Here is a 25,908-nt window from a genome sequence, read left to right as displayed (position 1 = left end):
TATTTTGGACTCAAAAAATCACTAATTTTTTAGCCAGGTGATGGCCGAGTTATCCAGACTGCCGGGTTATCCAGTGCCGAGTTTACGGGACCCTACTGTAATACTGATAATACTAACAAATTTGTCTTATTAGTGTTAAATAATTTAATTTAGGTGTTTAATTTGGATTTTTTAAACAATAATCACTGTGTGATTAGAGAAAATAATAATATTTAAGCTGTAATAATAATAATTTAATCTTACTTAATATTATAAATGTGAAAGTTTAGATGTATGGATGTATGGATGGATGTATGTTTGTGACAAGTGAACGCAAAAAATACTGGTCGGATCGGGCTGAAATTCGGCATGATGATAGCTCATATTCCCGATTAACATATAGGCATATTTTTATCCCAAAAATCCTTCCGGGCTCCGCCCCAGTGGCTCTGGAGTTTCCCATGTTAAACTTATGAGAAATGGAATTAATGAATCTTAACAGCTGTTTCAAATTAACTAGTTGGTTCTGTTCTATGATGTTCAATAGCATTAAAGTTACAAGGATTACCAACAGGGTGCAGCACTATTATTTCTTTTACATTTATGACAACAGCTAATTTGCAACCAAAAGGTGAGTGAGCGTAGCGAACGAACTTCAACCTGGAGGCGAGTGAGCGTAGCGAACGAGCTAACCTGAAGGAAAGTGAGCGTAGCGAACGAACTTCAACCTGGAGGTGAGTGAGCGTAGCGAACAAGCTAACCTGAAGGAAAGTGAGTGTAGCGAACGAGCTCCAACCTAAAGGTGAGTGAGCGTAGCGAACGAGCTCCAATCTAAAGGTGAGTGAGCGTAGCGAACGAACTTCAACCAGGACGTGATTGAGCCATGCAAACGAGATCATCTTGAAAATTAAGAAGTTAAACGGGGCAAAGCCCGCGGGTTACAGCTAGTATAAATATATATTTAACGTAAAAGCAATTTCCCACCGTTCACTTTCCATTCATATTTCAGCCCTATTATTTTCCATAAAAATTATTAAGGTCATATTATAAATCTCAAGTGATAAAAAATCGGTTAAATTTATATATTAATAAAAAAGATCTGTTGGGTCCAGAAAACAAGGCATTCACGTTTCAAGATAATTTATTACTATGTATAGTAAATACAATTTCCATTATTTATTTTACTTCCTCTTCTTCAATTTCTTCTCCAACTTCAACTCCTCCGCCTGCTTCAGAAGATCTATAACAAATTGTACAATGGCATTAGATACTGGGAAAATTAATAGTAGTATTAAAAGGGAACGTATCAAATAAAGAATACACCCCTCATAACCTCGTTAAGAAGAGGCTTAAAGAAATAAAGTGTCAGCCTGGTGATAGGGCGAGATGAGAAATTAACCCTGCTTTGTAATAACACTGTTTAAAACTGATAAATAATTTCAATTTTGAGTTGTTGCCTTGAGATTAAGGGAAAGTAAATAAAAGGAACGTCTTTTAACACGGTAGGGGATATACAAAAAACATGGTAAGTGGTGATCGATTTTGATTGGACATTCCAATCATCCTCAGACCCAATAGACAAATGACAAGAATCTGAATGTCGTCCCTACTTATATCCCATTGGCTACGGGAAGCACCCGCCAATACATTTTAATTGACAAAGAAATTGAATTTAGGCTTTCAAGCTACCTCATCTAGGCATAAGATCAATTACATTCAACCAAAATATTTTCTTTGGCACCTAAAATGGTGAACATTCTTGGAATGCATATAAATCAAGATGACAGTGAATGATAATTTTTCCCTGTGAACTAAATTCCCTTCACTCGAAAAGGAAGTTTTGGAATCAACAATCAACGTCACTGTAGTTCGTCATGTAACAAGTGTTCCTTTACTGTTTAAACACATTTAATAAGTATAGTTGGCCCTATTGAAAAAGTTATTTACATACTCGGAAAATAAAGTCAGAAAACATGTTAACGTACAACACGCTTTATGGTAGGCAGACAACTTCAATTTATTGGATTGTAGGTACTCAATGTCAATCATATGCTGATTTCAAGAAAGGTGAAAGTTGTTTGAGAATTTGTTTGAATACATCAAAAACTAAAAATATATTAACTTCATCTACAATGTTATAAGGTAGAAAATTAACTTACTTTCGATCTAGTCTGTATTTTGCTTGTTGCAGCCACTTTCCCATCCAGGTCTTCACTACTTCCTCAGTTGCCACTGGGTTTACTCTTTTTACAGCTTCTGAAATCAACCATCCTTTTAAAGAAGTATATAATAACAGAGTCCAAACTCTGATTGAGGGCATTACTACATCTATAATCACCGGTCTGAGCTTGTTTAACTCAGAGAAAATTAACCTTTCATCGGGCGCATCATGGAAGTTACCTCCGGGTCACAACATTTTTCATTATAAAAACCATAGTTTGTGTTTGGCAGGGCTGTTGCCTGCCGTACCTCAAGAACCTCTTTTGCAGGATTGGTTTTGGCAACTCTTACCCCTTTCCCAGTTGTCAAACAACATTGGGGTTTACGTCACTGAAGGTAGCTTCCGTGTGCGCCCTTTTGTTTGACCGTATCTATTGATATTATAAAATGGATGAAGCAGAACGAATAGCGAGATTGTTGGGTAGTGTTGAAAGGGAGGACAGGGAAGAAGATTTAGTGGAAAGGCCCACTGGCGGGTTTGTTCGGGTACTATTTTTTTAATGAAAAAGATCTTTGACAATATGAGTAGTCCTTCTAACAAATTATTTATTTCATCCGACAATAGGTACTTTATTTCATACACTATTGCAATTTTTTTAAGAGCTTTGAAAAAATAAGTTGTCCTTATAAAAAAGATTTTTCATAAGGACCATGCAGATGTTTTTATGTCATACACTGATGCAATTGTTGTCTAAGAGCTTTGATTAAATGAGTTGTCCTTGTAACAAATCAATATTTTCATTATAGTACAGGCAACGAATGCTAAAAAAAGGGTATAGAGGGAAATGTTTGGAACACAATTTCTGACTTCGTAACTTTGTTTAGTATAGTTAGGAGGTTAACATACCAAAAGTCCCCGCCTCTAGCCCTTGTGCTGTGGGGGAGGGGGGGGCTTGAAGGTACAATTTTTCGGTTTTTTGCTGATATCTCGGAAACCATGCGTCCAAGCGAAATTATGCTAATATACAAAATGAAAGCTTATTAAATTTCCAGCAAGTTTGTAATTTACTATTTTTCGATATCTTGTATAGTTTTCGTGTTATTTGCTATCAAAAGTTTGTAAATTTGGAAAAATACATATTTTTTTCTCATGTTTTTTGTTCTTTTTGACAAGTTGCCTCTCAAACTATGCGCCAAAAAAATAAATGCTGGGCATATGGTTGTAGAAAATTAAATTCCCTTCAATAATATATATGACTTTACTAGTTTACCTCCTTCCGTTCAGATTTTAAAGCAAATTAACCGTCAGTATAAAAAAAAATAATTTAATAAAAATTTAAGAAAATTAAAATCTAGTGTTGAGCAAGGAATTTGAAGTCTTGCAACAGCTGTTGACTACTTAATATTTCAATTTATCACCTTACACAGTCAACTAATTGGTTGGAACATTCACTATCAAGTATCTAAGGTGAGTGATGGGCGTCTAAAAATAGCACAGATACCCTATAGAAAATATACACTTGTGGGCTGCCTAACCAGCTTCCTCACACTTGATGATCTAGCTAGACTATTGTAATGGGAAAATATGGTGTTATAACCATGTTTATGCATATAAAAGTGTCTATATGACACTGGAAACCAATCACAACAATAAAATTGAAATCAAGACAATTGACATATTTAAGTAGGAGTTATCATAAAACATTACATTAGTGAGTAGCCTTAGCCTACTATTGAATCAATTCAGCCTTGCTATCTTAGTTTGGAAAGGACTACCATCCTCATAATTGTTTTTATCCTCTTATTCTCTAAGAAAAAAGGTAAGGGACATCTTTTTCTCGCACCATAAACTATCTTAACAAGGATTAGATGATATTTTGAAAGCGATTCTACTGGATGTGACAAAAAATCTTCAGCATTTGAGAAAAGCAAGGTTGCTTATGCGAAGTTGTATCTGAATTCCCCAGTGGCCCAAAATGCATCATCGGTCTTTCACGCCCCCTCTCCAACACCACCCAAATACAAAAGGTATGGAAAATGTACATCTTGATTTGATATGGGCTTCAGCGAGAGAGGTATTGTGCACTTCGACTTCAATCTATACAGGTACAAGTCAATTTTTAAATCGACGGTCTCCATCAAGCCTAATATCTCTTGTCTTCCTCCGACTGATGGTGCTTTCAAACATGTTTTCTATCATGTACATTCCAAAAGGTTCAGCTGTGGCTGGGAATAACCTGCCTTCTCTTATGTAAGAGTGGAAAAGAATAATAAAAACTCTGTAGTAGCAGAGCACACACAGCATGAAACTACACTGAAGGATATTCTCAAAATTGTTTTCTGCCTATGCACATAAAACTGTACTCGTGCAAAATCAGGGAGCAAAAAAGCAAGCCTAAAATAAGTATGCCAAAAATGTCAAAATGTTGTCCCTGGGAAAGATGACTAAGAATATGAAGAAAAACAGTATACCATTTCCAAAATAGGTCCGGTCCGATGGAGAAAAAAGGATAAAAAATGATGAGGATGGTAGTCCTTATTAAACTAAGATAGCACGGGATAGAATAGTAGGCTCCGATGTAATGTTTTATATTAATTCATTTAAATATGTAATTTATCTTTGTTTAAATTTAATGGTTGTGATTGGTTTCAAGTGTCATATAGACACTTTTATAATATTTTCCCATTACAATAGTCTAGCTAGATCATCAAGTGTGAGGAAGCTGGTTAGGCAGCCCACAAGTGTATATTTTCTATAGGGTATCTGTGCTATTTTTAGACGCCCATCACTCACCTTAGATACTTGATAGTGAATGTTCCAACCAATTAGTTGACTGTGTAAGGTGATAAATTGAAATATTAAGTAGTCAACAGCTGTTGCAAGACTTCAAATTCCTTGCTCAACACTAGATTTTAATTTTCTTAAATTTTTATTAAATTATTTTTTTTTATACTGACGGTTAATTTGCTTTAAAATCTGAACGGAAGGAGGTAAACTAGTAAAGTCATATATATTATTGAAGGGAATTTAATTTTCTACAACCATATGCCCAGCATTTATTTTTAGGGTGCATAGTTTAAGAGGCAACTTGTAAAAAAGAACAAAAAACATGAAAAAAAAATGTATTTTTCCAAATTTACAAACTTTTGATGGCAAATAACGCGAAAACCATACAAGATATCGAAAAATAGTAAATTACAAACTTGCTGGAAATTTAATAGGCTTTCATTTTGTATATTAGCATAATTTCACTTGGACGCATGGTTTCCGAGATATTAGCAAAAACCCCAAAAATGGTACCTTCAAGCCCCCCCCTCCCCCACAGCACAAGGGCTAGAGGCGGGGACTTTTGGTATGTTAACCTCCTAACTATACTAAACAAAGTTACGAGGTCAGAAATTGTGTTCCAAACATTTCCCTCTATATCCTTTCGTTGCCTGGACTATTAGACCATACGTGTTTTTATGTAATACACTATTAAAAATTGTATATGATAGTACTGTATATGTACAAAAAGTAAGTCTTTTTAATCCACAACACTTAAGTAGCCTATGTGCATTGTTTAATTAACACTTACTATTTTATAAAGAACTTAAGTAATCATGTAAAAACTCAAAATTTGTTTCTTACAGTTTTATTGCTATTAGATGAGTTTTACCACAGCCACCTCTAATACAAGGCCGCGACGTTCGAACTGGCAACGCCGCAATCACACCCCCTCTGCGTCCGTCTTCACACGCGCTAGGCCATGAACATCAATGAGAGTATTGCTGCTCTGTATCAATGAATGAAAGTATTTAAATACGTAATAACATATTTTAGTAGATTTTAAGGTATGGTCAAATAGACAAAATTGTAATCTAGGTTGTTTATTTAGTGAAAAATTGCAACATACCGCAATATGTCTAAAACTAAAAATATACAAACATAATGTTTTTGGTTGCATTTACCGTATTGTAAGTAAGATGAATGTAGAAATATAGATGAACTTTAAATATTTCCTTTGTTAATTTGATAATCTACACTATTATATAACAATCTCATGGTGTCTGTATATATGTGTATTATTCAACATAGTAAAAACTAATAGACAGACTGTGCTTAAATTTTACAAAATAAAGCTACTATACCAAGAATGGTTATACAGTAGGACTAACTTATTGCCACTTCAATATTTGTAGAGACTTTGGGATTTGTAGAGACTAACATCTAGCCTAATTCGTTCAAATAAAATTAATTTTTGAGCGGAGCGAGCGGAGCGAAGCTCTTATACTACACTCCTGCTTTTTTATTACAAATACTCCTCCTGAACGGCTGAAGCGATCTGCATGAAATTTAACACAGTCATAGTAACCAACCATGGGAAGGTATAAATCTGAAACGGTACAAATCGGACCATAGGACTTTTCCCTACATGAATGCAAACTTTTGGAAATTTAACATGGGCCTTATGGGTTAATTGGTCGCCATGTCATTATTTGCGAGTAAACACTAAAAAGTAAACAAGAGCCTCAACATTAGTCAACAAATCTACCACATGATAAATACAGTACAAAAGAAAAAATTGGATAATACTAAAGAGCATATTATAGTATATTGTATGTAATACGAAATGAGTTCTATATCAGTTCTATATTGAGTGATTAAACTCCATGCCGTTTATATTTAATTGTAAAATGGTTCTGTTCTTTTTAACAACAATGAATAGTTAACTAATTAGGCCTAAGTTTATGTTGCTTGGATAAGGAGAAGATAAAACGAGGTCATTAAAAAAACACTACAACATAATTATACCAACAAAAATCACACCGCCCTTGATTTGCAAGAAACTTTGTAAAAAATGTTCTTGTAGCTAAAAATACAAAATCGTTTTACGAAATGAAATCACAACCACGTGGTTTACAGGTAAGGTTTAAGACTAAATGGTGTAACTTAGACAATAAAATAGTTGTATTGATAAATTTTATTGCACAATAGGGAAATTTTGAAAGTGGTTGACGACAATTTCTTACTTTTAACTGCTAAAATAAAACTAGACCTAAGTTATAGTCCTATACTAAGTGAGGCTAACCCCAATCCCTCACAACAATAATACTGGTAAACAGTTATTGAGGTAATTGAATTGGTGAGTTTTATGAATGTTCAATGCAAATAAGTCTTCTGTACAAATAAATGATTCTTTTTTTAATAATGAAGAAAGAAGACATTGAAAAAAAATAAAGAAAAGCAAATTCTACATACAATGGGTAATAATAATATAATAATAATCGTTATTGCCTTTTAATAATACAGGTATTGCTTAGGCCTACCATGATTCATTTGCAGTATCGAAATTATTGAGCGGAGTGAAGCGAAGCTCTTATACTACACTCACTGCCTTTGTTTTACAAATACAGATGTCAGGCTCCACCTGACAGGCTTAAGCGATCTGCAGGAAATTTGGCACAGTCATGTAACCAACCATATGGGAAGGTATAAATCTGAAATGGTAATATTCGGACCACAGGACTTAAACCAATAATAAGGGTTGCCGGAATTAGGCTGATGCACCATATTGCGTTTGGAATCTGTAAATAACTTACAGCATTTTATGTGAGCAAGACGTGCAATTAATGTAGACTTTGAATATCTATCTGATTGGAACATGTTCAATTCCTATTTGCAGTCTACAAATAGGAATTCCACTAATGTGAACCAAATATAACACAATTCGTTGACTTGAACCCGACGTATCATTGACTTTGAATACTGCACATAGACATCCCATATAAGTGAAGCAGAAGTAGGCCTAAGCCTACCATTGACTTCGGATACTGAAATTAGGCATTTTATTTATGTGAACAAAATAAATGGACCATTGATTTATTGAGGATACTGCAAGTAGACTATTCATTTATACATGTACCATTGGGTTTGGATACTACAAGTAAACAATCCGTCTACGTGAACCATACGTACTATTGACTTTAGAATCTGTAAATAGGCATTCCATTTATGCGAACCAAATATATCATTGGCATTGGATACTGCAAGTAGACATTTAATTTATGAGAACCAGATGAAACATAGAATACGGTTCCTGCAAGTAGACGTTTCATTCACTTAATCCTGACTTATGATTGACTTTGGATACCTCTGCAAATAGGCATTCTATTTAAAATGCAAAAAAATCATTGATATTGAATATGCTGGCTCCGCTCAATATTGCAAGCAGACAACTGCATTGTACACCTAGTAATTTTTAATAGGAATATTATGTTTTAGTCTACCTGAGGAAACCATAAGTTAGCGACAACAAAATTTGAAGTTTTCATTTTGAAGGCATACTGACTAAATAATTTATTTTCTTTGAATAATTAATAAGAAAAACGTTTGCCATTTTGTAAACGATTTCAGAAGCTAGGCCTCCATATGGCTTTCCACAATATTAATAGAATTTTTTATCACATCAACATTCAGACTGGATTCGGAGACTATGATGCTTTTATTGTTAGATGGTGCAGTAGGTTGCATATTTTTTTACTAGTAGGCCTACTTAACAGAAACACCGGCTTATTTCTTTGAAGTGGCATTTATTTAAGTTATTTTAATCACTTAACAACAGCATTTATCAATAAGATAGACAAATAAATAAGGAAAAAGTACGGTATTACTACCTAAAACTTGCTTCTCGCGTCTATATTTACACGAATCATTGTCTTATTCTAACATTTTTTTACAAATTTAATCTAAGCTCATATTCGTGAAAAATGTTTCACACAAAAACGAGAATATTTTTAAGATGTCTAATTTGATCGAAGAATATCAGAAAGCAATTGTTGCTTACGCGGTGGATCAAGTAGAATCTTAGAACACTGTATGTATTATTCATTTTTAATCGAGCTATCGTAATTATTCTTGCATCCAGGCACATCACATCTATCTGGCATGCTGTAGTAAGAAGTTTAACGTCATTACTGATGATTAAAGGTAGTAGAAACGCGATTATGTACGTAGAGTACGCGACTCCTCCATTCACTGTAATGGTAAAACGACCGAACGCCAAGACACTGATGCGACGTTGCCGCTTTTCACTCGCCGCGGCCTTGTATTAGAGGTGGCTGTGGTTTTACTCAACTCATGTAGGCTATAGTTTTCGTACTCCCAGAGGTAACTTCCGTGAGCGCCCTTTGGTTTTTGAAAATCAATCCGCCCGACAGAAGGTTAAATGCAAGCTCAATGTACCATGATTGTCAATTAACACTAAAGAAATTGTGATAAAAAACATTTAGCTTCTTACCGTGTGCGATTTTGCAGGCATTTGTTTTAAAAAATGCAATTTTCTTCGTCTTTTCTTTGTTTCTTGCAGTGTTACCGCTGTAAGAGTATTCTACCGCAACCTGGTAGGACATCAACCGTCGTAGGCAGTTGTATGTCATAGTTTTTAGATCCTTCCCCCCCAACCAAGGTTAGAACCTTAAACTGAAAAAAATATATATATTATTTGATTGTTTAATTAAGTGGACATAATATGAAGATAACTGTTAAAAAGTTAATGAAAGTATAAGTGCTGTGTTAATTTGTACAATTCACACATTTAATGACAGTCAATTTTTTTACGAACATAACAAGCGAGCATTACGAGCGTGGCAAATGGTCCCTTATGGCATGCAGGCGGATGGTAAGTGGCACATGGGGGTTACAGCCTAAACTTTTGCACTGGCTGTATGTATCTGTTGTTTGACCCGCCCTTACATATGGTTCGCTTGTGTGGTGGCCAAAGATGGAATCAACTATAGCTGTCAAAGCTTTAGCAGGAGTTCAGAGGCTTGCTCTTATTATGATAACTGGGGCAGTAAGCAGCTGTCCTGGAGCGGCACTTGACTGTCTGCTTGACATGCTACCTATTGACATTTATATTAAGGTGGTAGCAAGTAAAACAGCCCAACACCTTAGATGCGAAAACTTATGGATAGCCTCAGGAAACAATAAAGGGCACTCCAAAATTGTTCAGGTGGTACATAATGATGAATTGGACTTACCTTCAGATCACATGTCCAAAAAATACTCCTTTGGAAAGCCTTTCAAAGTACTAATGCCAGATAGTAAGGATTGGTCTGGCGGAAAAGGACCCATACCCACAGGTGACTTAGAATGCTATACTGATGGTTCTAAGATCAAAAATGGGGGCACTGGAGCAGGTGTGCATTGGATGAATGGAGGCACTGGTATTTGTCTTCCAATGGGGACCCAACTGTCTTTCAAGCGGAGGTCACTGCCATTCTAGTTTGTGCTCAAGAACATCTTAACAAAGATATCAGAGACAAAACAATCAATATCTATACTGATAGTCAAGCGACCTTAAAAGTATTAAACTCTTACGAATTCAACTCCAGGTTCGTGTGGGATTGTCTTGCTTCTGTGTCTGAGTTGGGTAGGAGAAATAACTTTACGCTTTGCTGGGTGCCAGGACACTGAGGCATTAAAGGAAATGAAGCTGCAGACAGATTGGCAAATACTGCCTCTGCGACATCATTGTTAGGCCCACAACCCTTCTGTGGCATCTCACGAAACAGTGTATGTTCTGCGATTGCGTCATGGGCCAAGGAAAAGCATCGCAAACGCTGGGTCGATGTTCCCCTTCTTAGGGTCAGCAAGCTTACTCTGTTTAGGCCTTCCAAAAAGGTTGCCTGTGACCTCTTGAGACTAGACAGACGAAGAATTAAATTAATTGTTGAACTGATAACTGGTCATGGAAGATTCAGGAAACATCTACAACGGATGGGCTTATATGATGGTGAACCGATCTGTAGGTACTGTGATAGGTCAGAAGAGACAGCTGATCACTTACTCTTTGATTGTAACGAGCTCTCTGACGCTAGATCGATAACTCTTGGAAATATGGCTAGAGGTAGATATCTTCCTGAGGATGAACTAATTGGGAAGCTACAGGCATTCATTGGGCGCCTCAACTTGTAGGTCAACAAGAAAGCAATTAAGTATCTGGGGTGTGCAATAATTTGATTTCGGATGAAGTGCTTTAAGGTCTCGACCTGCCCCTGTCAGATAAGATAAGATAAGACGAACATAACTTAATGTGTTTTCTTTATGCACAATTTTTAAACAAGACAACCCCAAAGTCTGTTAGTGACTAATACAGATGGCGGAAAACCTGAACAGTTGTCTTTATCTTTTTTACTGTACCGGGCTCCTCCCTCTGTTCTCATTGGTAGACTGTTTCAAGGCTGATTTTGTAAAGTTTAGCCTTAAAGTTTAAAGGGCAGGCATATTAGCATTCCCAAAAATATAAGATTTAGTGTCTTTTTATCATAACCCCTCCGCAGAGCACTGTATGGATATAACCTTTAACTATTTAGACAACAGTATCAATTAGTCAATCATAACTCACTTTTCAGGAAAATGTAAACATTTTTTAGCGAATTTTCCATGAAGAGAATAGACTATAAGCGTAGATCTCATGGTAAGACCTGGACCCAGGACCGATTTATTTTTTTGTTTTGAGGTCCCCAGAGGCCGAAAACACCATATGTTTAGATTCATACATAGGCCTATATTAATAATTAAAAATACTCCCGCCGCATCAAACCTGCAGACTAAGCAAATTTCCATTTACCCAACTTGATTTCTAATCAAATATTCCCTAAAAATTCTCAGATTTATTTCCTATTTAAATAACATTAATTTTAGTGAGTATCTTAGGTTTGCTGCAACGCGGAAGATATTAAGGTGTGTTTTTTAATTAAAATGTCGATAGCTAAGTATGAAATACAATACGTTGGGCATACAACAACGCTTCAATATACAAAATTATTTCATTTTTAAGCAGCTACAAAATTGTTTTGGAGAAAAATTATGAAATTTTGTGCTTTTAGGGTCAAAAATTACTCCCCATATACCCCTGTTCCCATAGTCCGATTATGCTGGTTCGCAAACTTGTTTGAATAAACAAATGTTTACACGTTTAAACCAAATTTGATCAAAATCGCATCATTTTTGCTTGAGTTATCGCGCCAACGGACACAAATATGTTAATTATATATTAATATATGACAAACACTGTGACACGAGAATTTTATATAGGCCTATTAGATATGATTTGAACAGATGGCGTTTTTGGCCTCTGGGGACCACAAAACAAAAAAGTAAATCAGTCCAGGGTCTAAGGTCTTACCATGAGACATACGGTAATAGTTTCTTCTCCATGGGAAATTCTCTAAAAGGCACTTGGAGCTATTTTTACTATTTATATATATTTATTTGTAAATAAATGGATTTTTTTTAAGACAAAATGAAGTCTAATTTAAACATAGCTTTTTAAGCTTAGGTTTCGACTAGTTAAGGTTTGTAATTAAACATCGAGCATGTGACCTAGACAGTTCTATTTCTGCACAGAAACGTCAAAGTCAGACAGTGAAAATCCTGACCAGGAAGTGTGTCAGACCTTGTTACGATCCCTTTTAAGCATCAATATGTTTTATGGTCAGCCTATTATTTCAGATTTTAAGGGTTTGTACAATATTGATATAAAAACATCCTGAAAAAGACCCAAAGGCTACAGCTTTGAGTTTACTTTGTGATACCTATTCATTATTTTTTCAACGTTCCTGCACCAGGAAATTAATGACCACATCACTTATTAATTCAAAATTATGTACTTTGCTGTGGTGGGAAAACTACTGACGGCTATGAATCTCAGAGCATAGATCAGTGTTCAAAATACTGAATATGATAAGTTACTAGTTAAGAATGTTTTTGTGCAAAGAAAAATACACAAACTTACCAACTGCCTATTAAATTGAGGGATTTCTAATATCTTCTCTAACTCTTCCACCTCCTTCAAATTCTGAACTGGTACCGTATATCCTTCCTATTATTTCATATTTTCGATTTTCCTGTTCTTCGTTGTACATGGCACAGTCATCCATTTTTCTGCTTTTTTGCACAGCGTCTGTGAGGACAACCACTGTTTCCTGGAGCTGTCCGACGATGACAAAAAGTCTATTTATAATCTGAAAATATAAAATTAATTTAAAATCAATCACAAATCAACATTAAACATAAAATACAATGTAATGCAACAATTGTATTTGCAATTTGAATGGTTTTCAACTTTAGAGCTCATCTAGAAAGAAATATAATACGGCAACAGCAGTAAATAGACCTATGGGAAATACAGTTGTTACTAAAAATAATGAAATGTGCTTATACAGAAAAATTTTATAGGCCTATGTTAAACGTGGGGTAAATGTATGCCCGGAACAAATAAACTCCCAGCTAAGTACAAATTTGTATATTAACTAAAAAGTTTAAACACAGCCAAATGTATTTCAAACTATGCTCTTTTAAATAATCAATAATTAATTATCTTGTTACTATTTCTATGAGTTTAAACGTGTTTAAAATCTCTTCCGTTTATACCCAAAAACCGTTCAGAGAAAAAAAATTAAATCTGAAATATATTTATACATGTGCACGTATATTTATATGTATAGGCCTACCCATAGATAAAACATTACAACTGCCAAAGAATGAGCACATTAAATTTGACACATGACAAAAAATCAACCAACTAGTTTATGCAATTATAGTTTTAGGGTGATAAACCGGTGACGACCTATTGCTGAACAGTGTGATGCAGAAAAGACATTGGTCTATTTTGCCGCACACTGTATTTAAAATAGACCATCAAAGCACTAATCAGGATTACCCCTACTTTAAATGTAATAAAATTAAACTCACTCTCATTATTGCATCCACTTTTTGTTGGCAACAGCTGTCGATGAGGAGTGTGCTGCTGCATAGGTGGCTTAGAAGGAAGTTCTGGTTCTGAAAAATGGGCTGAGGTAGAGGGATAGTTTGGGGTCAAAAAGGAAGGTTCATTTGCAGGTGTAGGGAAATTAAGAAATAGGCCTAGGGGTCTGGCAAGTGTAGTGAGGGGATTGTACCTAGAAGAAGAATAATTATTTTGTAAAGAAAATAACAAATTGTTCCCATGGTTAGTGATGTAAAATGCCCGGGCTTGTATACGGGTTTATAGAAAATAATTTATGTGCAGCTTTTTTTTGGAAAACAAATTTCTTCTATTATAATTTTAACTTTTGTTAAATAAAAATCCTCTATTTATTATCTTGGAGGCCTAATGGGAAAAATATTACGAGTTTAGAAAACGATTTTAGGCGATTTCAAATGGCCTGCGCGGGGTCATTAGTTCTCCGAGCAGCCACATACTGCGCTAGCGTTGCGACCCCTATAAATAGGCCGAGAAGCGGAATAGCTTTCGGACCCGCGTATATTGCGAGTCAATAGGTCGAGGGCAGAATAGCCTAATAGAATTATCAATACCCATTCGGTTGTTTGTGCCAACAGATATGGAAGTGTACCCGCAAACAGTAAAATGCTGGTTTGGTGCTTTTGGTGGGCTAGGTTTAAAAAAACTGATGCACTGTTCTGTAGTTTAGCAGAAGGCTAGGCCTAGTTAGTGCCATGCTTTTGTATATAAATTACTTATTAGTCATAAATAACTTCGTATGCAGAGTAATCTAACTTAAGCATTTACCAGGTACTATTTAACATACGGTAAACAAAATAAAGTTATACCGGTACAGTACTTAAATCATTTAAGTTCCCAAGAACCATAACCTCCAAAAAAAGAACCTAACGCCTAACGGTAAACAAAATAAAGTTATACCGGTACAGTACTTGAATCATTTACAGTGTTGCCACCACGTTGTTGCGATTTTACCCTAAAGGCGGGCTAAAATTACCCTAAATTACCCTAAATCTACTTTGAGTTACCCTAAAAATTACCCTAAATGTTAATATTTGCGTTTAATGCTATAAAACATTGTTAAAATCATATAAATCCTACATAAGATGGTTAATTATACTAAATGAAGTTCCAATATCAATCAATTTACGTAAAATTATACTCGATTCTAAAAAACCACCCGAAAGAAGAACACAAAATGTTGATATTGAATTGATCAGCTCTATATCGACTATCGTATAACGAAAAATATCGAATCAAGAACTATCGAATTTTTTTACTGTATCGACCCATTACTACTGTTTTTGGACAATCATATCTTTAAAATACAGTACGGTACCACCAAAGCTTTAATCTATACATAGTAGTAATTTCTTGACACATTTTGTAAAATAATCCAGTTTAATTCAATTCAGCCACATAATTAAATATCAAACCCAGTAATGAATAATATTTCATATTTTATTAGGCCTATAACGTGTTATAGAATCGAATACATTCTAAAACAGATAATTTCCAACTATTGATAAGATCGATTAGGATAACTTATTATGAAAAAATCATCATAGTAAACGATTTAAACCGATTTGAATCGAATATGATGGTTTAGCCATAGTATGTAATGAACGTTTTTTGCCAAATTTTGAAGTTTTTTTCATTTTTTTAGTAAAATTTCCATTATTATGCTAACTTTTAGTTTTACCCTAAAATTGCCCTAAATCTACCATTACCCTAAACTTTACCCTAAGACCAGTAAATTACCCTAAAAAAGGGTAATTACCCTAAAAGTGGCAACACTGATCATTTAAGTTCCCAAGAACCATAACCTCCAAAAAAAGAACCTAAGTCTTACCGGTAGGCCTATTAAAGTCAGTTCATAATTTTGATACAGGAACTTTGAATGTTGTGTGGATTTTGCAACTTATGGTAAAGAACTTAAAATAAAAAAAAAACACAACAACGTCAAAGATTATAACATTTTAGTGAGGCGCCGAGTCCGACAAAAGTTTAATTTATAAACAAAATTTTCTGAAGTTCCTTGATGCAAGGCAATTCATCATTTGCTTTGCTTAGCTTACTTAAGTTACTTACTATCATGAAACAAAGTAAACAAACTTTAAAACTAACCTATGAGTACTTTGATTCTTCTAAAAAAATATTAACTAAACCATTGACTATGAATCCTTAAAAGACATTGCATCTAGTACCATTGAAGTCAATGACTAAACTAACTTACTGGTAACGTAACGAATTAAACTAAAATAAAAAAGAAGAGAACTAAACTTAGAAAAGTTAAAGTAGGTTCAGGTTGACTAGAGCTTCAGCTTAGTCTAGCCCTGAGAGCTTAGTAGTACACGTAGTCGATCCACGATCCAACCAAATTGAAACGGGTACAACCATTCAACGAGCCATTTGATTTGAATTTGAATAATCATAAGCCAATCATTGGTCTCAGGTAAGAGACACAACTCTCGGCTTCTAAAAGAATCGAAAAAATGTTTTTCCTCTGTCCATTAATTGAAGAGGAGTTGAGTTGAGGCTAGTCTTGTAAGAGAAACTAACAATTCACTGCGAGTGTCAACCGATGAAAATGTATTATTGTCAAATACCACAGCTTTAGATTGAAAATAAGACATTTTAAAATGATTTTAGCTTACTATATATTACCTAAAACCAATTTTGTTTCTATTTTTGATATAGTTTAAACATTTAAAATCGATCAGTAATATACAAACTATACTGGATTAAGTGTTATCGTTTGAAGAGACATCTAGCGGAAACTAGATGAACTGTCGCGAGCCTCGACGGTAGCAGCATCCAGCGGTGATTGGTTAAACCATTAAAGTATTAAATATTGTCTGTGGTTAAACTGGCTAGAGACCCGCTACGAACAAAAACACAAAATTAAATCTAACTTTTTTAGAAATTTGTTTTTATTAAAATATTTTTATCTTGGGTTGTTAATACGGCCCAAGGTCTCTCTGGTCTTAAATTACTCAGTAAATGTTTGGCTTTAACTTGATTAATGACTAAATAAAATCCAACAAATTTAAAATGAGTCATAGACCATAATTTAACATGAAATTATTTTTATTTCGAAATTTATCTTCAGTTAAAGACATAATATATCCCCAATTAACTCCCAAAACTCGTTATAGTCTAAAATAATTCACCAAAGTAGGTACAGTATTGACTTTTATTTTAGCTATGGACTACATATTGGGAGTTATTTAGAATAGGGGATATCTTTATTTAAGTAAAGAAAATTGTCAAAGTAATAATAAATTAATGATCAATTTAATGATTACAACTTAAACTTTAAAGGAACTTAAACTATTTCCTTTAAAAGTAAAAAAACAATCACTTAACAGCCTCTTGTCTGCATTAAAGTGGTTTTTGATCAGTATTTTAAAATATCCTTCCTCACTTCTCTTTTTGAAAACACTGTGGGTACACAATCGAGGTTCACTAAAGGTCCAGAATTTCCTCGTTTTCTATCTCTTCGATGAATAGGATCTTCAACACTTGGCTCTTAACGCTAATAGTGAGAGCAAAATAAATTTTAACACAGTCAGCAACCAACTGTTGAACTGAATAGACGCGTTCTTGGACAACGGGCCTCCAAGCGATCGACGCCCAGCGATCATCGCTCGGCGATCACGTCTTGGACAACGCACCTTCATGGTGGAAGTAGCTGCTCTTAGCTCCTATGTCTGTCGTCAAACGTCATAATGTGGCCTTGACGACGGAAGGCCATAATTTAATTCACATTACAGTGAGAGTGAATGCAAATAAATAAGTAGGCCTACAACATAATATCTGAACCTCAACCTGGCGTAAAATTTGTCAATGAAAATGTTTATTATCCAATTACAGTAAGGCTGATAACCAGCATGGTGTAAATATAAAAACTTAAATTACGGAGGAATTTTAAAATTAATATTCCAGTAACATGCGCAATTAACGCCAGATAAATTACCGCCCCCCTTACTTTTAAAAGCGTTTAGATGACCTTTGCATATTTCCTCCATAATAATGCACTATGCACCATGAAACTGGTCAAAATGAACAGAGTTGCAATAAATTGCAACCGCTCGCTTCGCTATGGAAGCCAATCGATTTACGATATTCGATAGTAGTTGTTTTCATACTACGACGGCCTACCATATCGTTGTGCCTGTCTTACCCAGGCAACTCTAGTTGACCTGAGTAAAGCGTTTGATTGTGTTCCCCATGGTTTACTTTTGAATAAACTTGAGTACTACGGTATCCGTGGAACAGAACTCAATCTTTTTAAGTCTTACTTATCAGACCGCAGGCAGCAGGTTGATGTTGCGGGTATATTGTCAGATGAGAGTGAGGTTTTTTGCGGAGTGCCCCAGGGCTCGGTGTTAGGCCCTGTTCTTTTCCTTATAATGATTAATGATTTGGATAAATGTATGTCCTGTACTTCTGTGATTTATGCGGATGACTCCACTTTCTTAAATAGTCAAGGTACCTTTAGTGAACTCATGGTGCTGTCCAAACTTTCCCTCAATGAAGCTAAGAACTGGTTCAGTGTCAATGGGTTTTTTATGAATCCTGAAAAGACTCAAACTATTGTTTTTAGGTTAGGTCGCACACCTGAGGAAGAAAAGAATTTTTCGTCAAGTGTAAATTTATTAGGCATAGATTTGGATAGTGATTTAAGCTGGTCAACCCATTTATATAACTTAAGTAAGAAATTGTCAAGAGTTTTATTTTTAATTAGACGTCTAAGAGATTTTGTTCCTCCTTTGTATGTTAGATCTGCGTATTTTGCTTTTTTTCAAAGTCTGTTAAAGTATGGTCTGTTACTGTGGGGTAACTCCACCCACATTCTAATAATTTTAAAGCTTCAAAAAAAGGCTGTAAAAGACTGTTGACCAATTCAGGGTTGAGGGACCATTGTAAACCTCTTTTTAAAGCAACAGGTATCCTGACAACTGTAAATTTGTATATATTAGAGTGTGTTATTTTTGTAAAACAAAATTCACATTTCTTTAGCTCAAGAAATAATTTTCACTCATATTACACAAGGGGAAGATCTGCTTTGGATAGGCCCTACACCAGACTAACAACAGTACAGCAAAGTTTTGCTAGTATATCAGTAAAAATAGTAAATTGTTTTGCAAGTGAAATACTTGACATTCCTTGTACTCGGCTAAAACAAAAGTTGATGGTTTGGCTTGCTGACCACCCTTTTTACAGTTTAGATGAATTTTTTGCAGAATACAATTGTAATGGTAAAATTGTTATCTAGTTCTTACTTAGTCCCTAGTCAACTGTTACCTAGTCTTTCAAACACTGGTTTAAGTACCTCACTTTTGTTTCATATATATAGTTCTGTGTTTTTCAAATGATTTTAGCTTTATTTTCTTGTTGTCTTTGTTATATTTAAGTTTAGTGAAGATTCCATGTTATAGACCATGTTATACTATCTAGAATCTATGGCCCTTTTTTTGTTAACGAGGTCTATTGTAACATATGTTATTTAATGACCAATAAAGATTTATGATTTATGATTTAAATTAAATAACACAGTTAAATCAAATATTTTCCTCTTCTTTTGGGCTAGTGCTAGTAGTTTTTGTTGTCTCTGTCTTCTCTCTTCTGTCTGTCGGTGTTGGTTGGTTTGGTTTTTTTTTACAATCTGTTTTACACTAAACAATAAGTAAATACGATGAAATTTTTATAAATAAAATAAAAATTGGAAAACATGAGTTAGCAGCTAAACTTGTTTGTTTACTTTTTGGTTGGTTGGTTGGCGCTCGACCGCTCGCTTCGCTATGGAAGCCAATCGATTTACGATATTCGATAGTAGTTGTTTTCATACTACGACGGCCTACCATATCGTTGTGAACCCAGCGCTATCCTTGTGGATTAAAAGTTATCGGTTAAAGATGCATCTAGCGGAGACTAGGTGAACTGTCGCGAGACTCGACGGTATAGCGACATCTAGCGGTGATTGACCGAACTAGTCTCAAAACTCTTCGCCGTAAAAATAGTTTACATAGACTATTTGATTTCGAACTGCACCACTTATCTCGACATAGTCTGATTTTATTAACTCAGGTTGTGAACACATATGCCCCTGGGAAGATATAAAAGTGGCGTCGATGCACCTATGAATCATGAAAATATTGTATGTAGACCTTTTTGGTTGTATGATTTTAAGATACGCTTACCCATAAGTGTAATAACTTTTTTTAATATTTTATTGGATTTGGATGTCAAATTGTTCAATAGGGATTTTATGTCTTAACTAGCTGAACCCGGCAGACGTTGTCTTGCCTTTGACTATTTATTGAGCGAAGCTCTTATACGTCGACTTTTATGCATTTCGTAATACGCAAACTCCTCCTAGACGGCTGAATCAATCGTTTTCAAATTTTGGATAGTGATAAATACCATATCGGTGAGTGCCAACATCTATATGGCGTTAAAAATAACTCTCAGGAATCCGCCCCACTGGGTCTCAAAGTTTCAATGTAATCCTTATGAAAGCAGTATTTGACACATAAACAAAGACATATGATCAGCTGTTGACTTTTGAATGCAGCAGATGAAGAAATAGCTGATAGCATTATTCCACAGATATTAGAACAGAAACGGTATGAATCATAAATATAATCAAATGACGACACTAGCTTGAGGTCCGTGACGTAGGAAGCGCTAAAGGAAGTACTAAAGGTGAGCAGTCTGGAGTGTGGAAACTGTTTATGACGATTAGATTTAGGTATCTGCATTCTAAAAATTATAAGGGAAGGGAGAAAAACGGGTCCGCGACTTAGGAAGTGGTGAAGAGATTAGTCAAGGCGAGCTGTCCAGAGTGTGGGAACTGTTTTTTACGATTAGATTAAGGTATCTGCAATCCTAAAATGCCATTGGAAGGGGAGGAAACAGGTCCGCGACGTAGGAAGTGATGAAGGAAGTAGTAAAGGCAAGCTGTTCGGAGTGTGGGATCTGTTTATAACTATTAGATTAAGGTATTTGCAATCCTATAATACCAAGGGAAGGGAGGGAAACGGGTCCGCGACGTAGGAAGTGGTGAAGGAAGTAGTAAAGGCGAGCAGTCCGGAGTGTGGGAACCGTTTATGACGATTAGATTTAGGTATCTGCATTTTAAAAATTATAAGGGAAGGGAGAAAAACGGGTCCGCGACGTAGAAAGTGATTAAGGAAGTAGTAGAGGCAAGCAGTCGGGAGTGTAGGAACTGTTTATGACCATTAGATTAAGGCATTTGCAATCCTATCATGCTATGGGAAGTGAGGGAAACAGGTCCACTACGTAGGAAGTGGCGAAGGAAGTAGTAAAGGCGAGCAGTCCGGAGTGTTGGAACTGTTTATGACGATTATATTAAGGTATCTGCAATCATAAAATGCTATGGGAAGGGAGGGAAACAGGTCCGTTACGTAGGAAGTGGTGAAGGAAGTAGTAAATACGAGTAGTCTGGAGAGTGGGAACTGTTTATGACCATTAGAAGGTATTTACAATCCTATGGTGCTATGGGTAGGGAGGGAAACAGGTCCGCGACGTCAGACGTAGTGAAGGAAGTAGTAAAGGCGAGCAGTCCGGAGTGTGGGAACTGGTTATGACGATTAGATTAAGGTATCTGCAATCATAAAATGCTATTGGAAGGGAGGAAAACGGGTCCGCGACGTAGGAAGTGATGAAGGAAGTAGTCAATGCGAGCTGTCCGGAGTGTGGGAACTGGTTATGACGATTAGATTGACGTATCTGCAATCATAAAATGCCATGGGAAGGGAGGAAAACAGGTCCACGATGTAGGAAGTGGTGAAGGAAGTAGTCAAGGCAAGCTGTCCGGAGTGTGGGAACTGTTTATGACGATTGGATCAAGGTATCTGCAATCCTAAAATGCTATGGGAAGGGAGGTAAACAGGTCCGTGACATAGGAAGTGGTGAAGGAAGTAGTAAATGCGAGCAGTCCGGAGTGTGGGAACTGTTTATGACGATTAGATTAAGGGATCTGCAAACCTAAAATGCTATGGGAAGGGAGAGAAAAGGTCCGAGACGTATGAAGTGGTGAAGGCAGTCGTCAAGGTGAGCAGTCCGGAGTGTTGGAACTGTTTATGACGATTAGATTGACGTATCTGCAATCATAAAATGCCATGGGAAGGGAGGAAAACAGGTCCACGATGTAGGAAGTGGTAAAGGAAGTAGTCAAGGCAAGCTGTCCGGAGTGTGGGAACTGTTTATGACCATTGGATCATGGTATCTGCAATCCTAAAATGCTATGGGAAGGGAGGTAAACAGGTCCGTGACGTAGGAAGTGGTGAAGGAAGTAGTAAATGCGAGCAGTCCGGAGTGTGGGAACTGTTTATGACGATTAGATTAAGGGATCTGCAATCCTAAAATGCTATGGGAAGGGAGAGAAAAGGTCCGAGACGTATGAAGTGGTGAAGGCAGTCGTCAAGGTGAGCAGTCCGGAGTGTTGGAACTGTTTATGACGATTAGATTAAGGTATCTACAATCTTAAAATTCTATGGGAAGAGAGGGAAACATGTCCGCGACGTAAGAAGAGGTGAAGGAAGTAGTAAGGTGAGCAGTGTGGAATGTGGGAACTGGAAACCGTTTGTAGCAGTTAGATTAATGTATCTGCAATGCTGAAATGCTATGAGAAGGGATGGAAGCATCCCCACGACATAGAAAATGTTGAAAGAAGTAGTAAAGGCTAGCAGTGCGGAGTGTGGGGAATGTTTGTGATAATTAGATTAATATATCTAAAATACTAAATTGCTATGGAAAGTGATGAAAACAGGTCCACGATGTAGGAAATGGCTTAGAAAGTAGTAAAGTATGAGCTAGTGTGAAAAACGTCTATGTCAGTTAGATTGGTGTATATTTAATCCAAAAATGCTATGAGAAGGGAAGGAAACAAGTCTCTGGCGTAGGAAATGGTGAAGGAAGTAGTAAGGCTTGCAGTGCAGAGTGTGGGAACTATCTTTGGCAATTACATTAATGTATCTGCAATCCTAAAATGCTATGGGAAGAGAGGGAAACAGGTCCACGACGTTGGGGGTGGTGAAGGAAGTAGTAAAGGTGAGCGTGTTGAGTGTGGGAATGGATTAATGTATCTGCAATGCTAAAATGCTATGGGAAGAGACTGTAGACTGTAGGTTAAAATAACTACGAAGCACGAATCGATACATATTTCGATACATGCAATCGTTTACATATAGAAATTTACAACTGAGTTGACAACAGCTGATTTTTACTCCATAGAGGATACAAACTATTTTTACTTCCTAAAGAGTAAAAATGCTACTTTAGACCCGCAACGCATGCTTTAAAAACAACTGGTATTACTATAGTATGACCAAAACAATATAATATAAACTCTTGATGACTCCGCTCAATTTTGTGGATGCCTCTGCAAACGCCACCTAGTAATTTAAGTACCGTAACGTTTAATTGTCTTATTGTATATGAAGTGCTTATAACTAAATTAAAATACGTACGACAACTAATGAAACACATATAGTACAAAGGATAACCGATTCTTTATTATTGCTCTTATATTAATGCTAGTGGGTAGCCAATATTTTTCGTCTTTCTTTTCGGCTCAATCACGTCCTGGTTGAAGTTCGTTCGCTACGCTCACTCACCTTTAGGTTGGAGCTCGTTCGCTGCGCTCACTTGCCTTCAGGTTAGCTCGTTCGCTACGCTCACTTGCCTTCAGGTTAGCTCGTTCACTACGCTAACTCGCCTCCAGGTTGAAGTTCGTTCGCTATGCTCACTCACCTTTTGGTTGCAAATTAGCTGTTGTCATAAATGTAAAAGAATTAATAGTGCTGCACCCTGTTGGTAATCCTTGTAACATGCTATTGAACATCATAGAACAGAACCAACTTGTTTAGTTGAAACAGCTGTTAAGATTCATTAATTCCATTTCTCATAAGGTTAATATGGGAAACTCCAGAGCCACTGGGGCGGAGCCGATTGGGCGGATCACGAAATTGATTTATTTATATGGTGTATAAACCTATTACATGAAATTCTACACGTATGTACCAAGTTTCGTGGCAATCGGTTCAATATATATATACAAACATCCTATTAGCGAATTTCCCATATAGGGAATTAGCTATTACCGTAGTACTCATGGTAAGACCTGGACCCGGGACCGACTTTTTTTTCGTTTTGAGGTCCCTAGAGGCCAAAAACACCATCCGTTCAAATTCATATATATATGTGTGTCCGTTAGCGTGATAACTCGAGCAAAAATGATCCGATTTTGATGAAATTTGGTACAAACGTGTAAACCTACGTTTATTCGAACGAGTTCGCGAACCAGCATGATCGGACCATGGGAACAGGGGTTTATGGGGGCTTTTATGGGGTAAAAATGGGGTTTTCCTATTTTTGACCCAAAAAACATAAAATTTTGAAATTTCTTTCCAAACTATTTTGTAGAGCTTAAACAAACAAATAATTTAGTATATTGAAGCGTTATAATGCGCCTAATGGTTAAGGAGAAAATTCCAAAAAATTGTTAATTTAAAATTCCCATGTTATTCTTATGGAGAATAAGTAAACCGTTGTAGTGTGCTTGTTTATTAACATATTTTGCCCAAATTTGGAAAATGTTTTTATTTCTTACTAACTATTAACATTTTACATAAAAAACACTTTTACCCTCCCTGTTGCAGCAAACCTAAGTATGTGTTAAACTGATTCTATTTAAATAGGGAATAAATGTGATATTTTTAAGGAGACATTTTAGTCTAAATCCAATCAGGCAAATGGAAATTCGCTTAGTCTGCAGGTTTGCTGCGGCGGGGGTATTTTATACTTATAGATAACTTTTTTGTGAAGCATTTTAATTTACTTCGTACAAAAAGTTATTGCATGGTAAATAAAATAAAGCTATTATGTTATGATGGTGTACATGTGTAGATGTGTCTGAGTAGTTTCAGTGTTCGTTGAATATTATTTATGCATTCTAATATTAGCTAAAAATATTACTACTGTCCATGAAAATAAAATGAAGAAAATTTATTATTCAGAAACATTAAATTATATTTAGGCCTACGGTTGTTATATATTTTTACAAGTTCCCCAACGCACAAACTATTGTTCTATCCTCTCCTATCACAATTACACTCAGTAGCCTTACAGCATCAAACAAAAATCTGCCGATTGAAAGCGACCGAACTGGAGTTACTAACTTGACTATTATCAGTGAGTTTCCGATTTCTTTTCTTCCCAAGATTGAACCGACGCAATGAAGTCGATTGAAATATTTATCATCTTTTCTAGACACAAAAATCTTTCAAGGAGGGGATTTAAACTTGCCTTCTGTTATGCCTCACCCATGTGTAAATCCACCAACAGACATCATTGGACGCATCAATCATTGTTCAATGTACATTTCACATATCAGTCCATGTTTCAGACCAAGAGCTTTTTCCTCTTACAGTACAGTAAAGAACCCTTTCTTTGTAACCGCCGAAATGAAATGAAATGAAATGAAATGAAAATCCTTCTTTATTGAGGCGAACTTAGGACCTCACGGTCCTTTCTTACAGTTAACCTCTAGAAAAATAACAATACTGATAAACATTAACAAAATAAAACAATTAAGATTGAAATAAACAAATAGGTGTAACATTACATAAATGCATTTCCCTAACACACAATCACACACACATACACCCTCTGCTGCACCCAGGCCTAATGCACGCCATCCCGCCACGCCACGGCCATCCGGTTAAGGTAATATTCTTTCAGCGCCACCGTCAGTCGGGATCGGCTTTCTAAGGATTTAATGGGATAAGGTACAGAGTTCCAAAGGCGGCATGCAGTTACTACAAAAGATTTGTTGTAAAGAGTCGTCCTGTGATGAGGAATACGCAGCGTGGACGAGCCAGAGCGAGTATTCATTGCGCCTCTTTCACGCAAAAATTCAAACTTGTTGGCTAGATAATTTGGAGTTCCAAGATTAATGGCTGAATGAGTA

At 35.9% G+C, this 25,908-nt stretch overlaps 1 long non-coding RNA gene across 1 annotated transcript; it reads right to left on the bottom strand.

Moving 5' to 3' along the window:
- Positions 1-1,094: 1,094 nt before the first annotated feature.
- Positions 1,095-16,353, bottom strand: LOC129002038 (uncharacterized). Its single transcript, XR_008491526.1, has 6 exons — positions 16,035-16,353; positions 13,880-14,085; positions 12,921-13,149; positions 9,420-9,601; positions 2,139-2,235; positions 1,095-1,219 (listed from the first exon to the last, which is right to left on the bottom strand). It is a non-coding gene; the product is annotated as an uncharacterized LOC129002038 (long non-coding RNA).
- Positions 16,354-25,908: the final 9,555 nt, after the last annotated feature.

This window comes from Macrosteles quadrilineatus, unplaced genomic scaffold (genome assembly GCF_028750875.1).
Source record: "Macrosteles quadrilineatus isolate MER2022 unplaced genomic scaffold, UCM_ALF_1.0 Scaffold_9__3_contigs__length_116548681, whole genome shotgun sequence".
NCBI classification, from domain to species: Eukaryota; Metazoa; Arthropoda; class Insecta; order Hemiptera; family Cicadellidae; genus Macrosteles; species Macrosteles quadrilineatus.
Note: the sequence above shows the minus strand (reverse complement) of the source record. Positions and strands in the feature narration are given on the sequence as shown.